The sequence below is a fragment of the Morus notabilis genome, unplaced genomic scaffold, assembly GCF_000414095.1.
Source record: "Morus notabilis unplaced genomic scaffold, ASM41409v2 Scaffold192, whole genome shotgun sequence".
NCBI lineage: Eukaryota > Viridiplantae > Streptophyta > Magnoliopsida > Rosales > Moraceae > Morus > Morus notabilis.
This window is the reverse complement of record NW_010367478.1, coordinates 163,210-167,545: the sequence shown is the minus strand read 5'-3', so window position 1 is coordinate 167,545 and position 4,336 is coordinate 163,210.

Genomic DNA, 4,336 nt, shown 5'->3' with positions numbered 1-4,336 from the left:
TAAACGCGATGGGTTATAAACATGTTTTCATGTTTAAAGAGAATCATGATGGAACTATTAATAGGTACAAGACTCAGTTCATGGCAAAAGGATTTCATCAATTGCAGGATTTGATTTCACATGAGACCTTCAGCTCTATTGTGAAGCCAACAACAATACGAGTTGTGTTGACCGTTAGCTTATATCGTGATTTGTCTATTTGACATCTAAAAAAAAAAAAAGCGGATCCCAGTGCCAAAGAGGCTCCCGTACTATGACAGACTCAAGGGAAAACTCAATCCCATATGTATGCGGACTTACCTCCTGAAGGAGAGGCCGTTTCCAAGATTCGAACCTTGGACCCCGGGTGTAAACGCAAGCGCTCCCACCACGGGATTCGAACCTTTGACATCTAGATGTTAATAATATATTCTTGAACGGTTATTAATAGGAGGTCTACAAATGGTGTACCTATAAGGTTTTGAAGATCCCAAGAAAGCTAATTTAGTGTGCAGGTTACATAAATCGCGATGGGCATGCTTGTTAACCATATCAGAGAATCATAACATTAATAAAATGTTTGGTATAACTCCTGTATTAGGGTAAATTAATACGATTTATATCATATTATAGAACATGATTCATTTTTTGTGTATTGTACTATATTATCATGGTACACGATGGTTGAGTTTGGTCAAGCTGGCATGGGTTCGAGCTAAAAACTATAACGTTTAGAAATTGAGGAGTCACAGTGCATTTTTAAAAAAATTATATTTTGACCACTCAAGTTTTTAAAATTATATTTTTACTTTCAATTTTTTGTACAATTATATTTCAACCCATAATTTTTTAAAATTCATTTTTACCCTAAAATGTGAAAATTATACTTTGACCCCTTTTTAAAAAAATTACATTTTAACCATAAAATTTTAAAAATTTATATTTTGGCCCCCTACAATATTACAATATAAACTGACTACAATATAATATAAGCTGCCAAACATAGCTTATGTGGTCTGAAACAAGCTCTTAGTGCCTAGTTTGATAAGCTTAAAAGAGCTCAAATTTTCACAGTGCTAGATCTAACCAATCTTTGTTAATTAAAACTGTTACACCATGGTCGAGCAATCGATCATTTCTTAGGACGACAAGCGTCGAGGCCTCCCTGTTGAGGATCGGTCGCTGGCGCCGAGGGAACGACTGTACCTAAGGTGCCCTTTATACGTCGAGAGTTCATGCAGGATAACGTGCGTCGAGAGCCCCGCTTGGGTGGTGAGGGCCACGACGTCGAGGTAGCAGCCTAGTCCAATCCAAAGATAGTCCCGTCAACCCAAGGAAAGAAACACTGTACCAACTACTACTGTCAAAGTCAGGAAATCAGGGAACCGGTAAGGGTGGTTGGCCTGACCGGAAGCTATAATCATGAAAATACAACTGCCAAATCTCAGAATTTAGGGATAGAAGATTCTCTTCGGGGAATGTAGAGGAAGTCTCTCATGTGTACAAGGCCTATAAATAGAGCCATGGGATTCATTAAGTTTTTTACACACTATTCTACTACTCCAGAGAGATTGTAATCAACAAAGTATTAGTGCATCCACAAATGGATTAGGCCAAGAAATCTTGCCGAACCACTATAAATTCTTTTCTCTATATTATTCTGCAACATTAATCCTTAATTAATCCGTGAGAGATTACTGTTAGTGTTCTCAGAGAGTTAATCTTTAGTCGAAAAAAATCCACCGTCAACAATTGGCGCTAGAAAGAGGGCCCTAGAACCCAGAAATCAATCCAGCAGTAAGTAGTGAATATGGCTCCTCTGAGAAAAACCCGCAGCATGACGGCAACTCAGAAAAGCCAGGAAGGCCATAATCCTGCCTCAGAGGAAGGAATCTGATGAATCTGCCCAACGGCGATCAAGAACCAGCGGGGGCACGGCCCAACTGCATGGCACAACCACCGGCCGCTGAGAACCCTCCAGACCGCCTTGACCATCTGCAAAGGCAGCTCAAAACACTTGCTGTGGCCGTATAGAGGATGGCCACAGCCCTCGCCAGACGGGAGCAAAGGCCAAATTCGATGCTGCCGTTAGAAGATGCGCCGATGAACCCCGTGAACGCCGCCGTCGGGAACCAAGTAATTAGTGACTGACGTGGTGATGCCGAGGGAGTCAGGGATAGTGGGGCCAACAGCCCCCGCCCAACCAAGTCGAATAGATCTGTGGGGAGCAGGCAACGAGCTGCCAGGAGGAGAGCCTAGGAGAGGGCTACGGCCCAGACAGCAAATGACTGAGAGGTACCTCCTCGACCACAGGAGAACGTGAACCGGAGGAACGCGGTTTCGGTAGAATCTTTGTCCGTACGCGGGGGAGACCTGAGGGAGCAGCTGAACGCTCGACGCGACCGAGATGTGCAGCGGACCAGGGAGGAAGAGCTCACGGCCGAGAATAAAGTCCTGGCTGAGAAGATGGCCAGGCTAGAAAAGCAAATAGGGAGTCGGCTAAACAATTTTAAGCAAGTTGTGGGAAAGGTGGCTGAAACCGTAAATGTCAATGCCAAGATGTATACGTCTCATGACCACCCATTCACAGAGAACACCATCCATGTGTCGTTGCCTGATAAGTATAAGCCGCCACCTATTATGTGATATGATGAAAGGAGTGATCCGGATGACCACCTGGAAGTCTACACAGGGCACATGTTCCTACACGAGTACCCCGAGGAGGTAATGTGCCGGGCGTTCAGAAATCATCTTTCTGACTCCGCTAGGAGATGGTTTAGGTCCTTAAAACCAAACTCTATTACCAGTTGGGATGACTTGAAGAACGCATTCCTGACTCAGTTCATAGGTGTCAAAAAGTACATCCCAACAAAGCAAAACCTTTCGAGGGTGTTTCAGGGACCAAACGAGTCCCTAAAAGATTGGATAGCCCGGTTCGGAGAATAGGTGGCCGCCACCGAGGGGATCTCAACGAGGTAGCTTTGATGGGGGCCTTGTCGAGCATGAAGAAGGACATTCCGTACAACACAAACCTCGACTAGAGACCAGCCCAGACCTACCAAGAATTCTTACAAGGGCCCAGGGATTAATTAACACAGAGGAGGCCAAAAAGACCTTAAAGAGCAAGGTAGTGGCCCCCACCAAAGTAGAAGTGGGACAGTCGAGCCACCAAAACAACGGAAAGAAGCGCCGAGGTAATCCTTAGGTGCAAACAGAGCAAAGGTATAACCCGGCCCCAAACAACAGAGGTGGCAACGCCTCGGCGGGTCAGGGGGATACCAAGCGAGCCAAGCCGCAAAAGTATGACGCCTACACTCCTCTAACCATGGGAATCGAGGACGTCCATCACAAGATCAGTCACCTCCAGGTACTGCGTCGCCCACCGCCGCTGAAGTCTGACCCAGCGTGGAGAAACTGAAGCAACTATTGCAAGTTTCACGGTGAGAGCGGACACACGACCATCGAATGTTTCGACCTAAGGGATGAAGTCGAGAGGCTGATCCGGGAAGGGAGGCTCAGTGAGTACCGTGCCAACCGACGGGGCAACAACAATCGGAGGAACAATGACCGATGGGAGGACCAAAGGCAAGACCACCCCCCTGAACCTATCGGCGTGATAAGAACAATTTTTGGAGGGCCGTATATTGGCGGTACCTCTCGCCGCTCACAGAAAGAATATGTAAGAGACGCGAAGGAAAATTTCAACCAAAGGGTCATGAGTGTGTCCGACAGAGAGGCGAAGGCCGCAAGATTTGAAGAGGCCGAGATAACATTTTTAGAGGTAGATGTAAATGGGGTGCATTTCCCCCAAAGTGATGCTCTAGTAGTGGAAGCCATGATCGGTAACCACACGGTCTGTCACATCCTAGTGGACAACGGCAGCTCGGTAGACATTCTGTATGCCAATTGCATTGACAAGATGAGGATCCCTCAAGCGAGACTACATAACAACACGCAACCCCTATACGGCTTCATTGGGGATTGCGTCATTCCTGAGGGAATGATAGAACTACCAATGACAATTAGTGACCGACCACACACCTCGACCGTTATGTCACGGTTCTTGGTGGTGAAGGGAGGTGACCAGTACAACACAATCATAAGGCGACTGACCCTGAGGGCATTGAAAGCAGTCATGTCGATCTATCATCAAATGATGAAATTTCTGACCCCTAGTGGAATCAGAAGAGTCAGGAAAAACCAGTACGAGTCGAGGCTCACGTACTCAGAAACAGTCTGTCATTACGCCGAGCTGGGGTAGGCGAGAAGAGAAATGAGGATGGTGGTAACCAAAGCGTATGAGTTCGACCTAGATCTAAGACTCTCAGACGAAGAGACGGGAACGGGACTGGTCGAG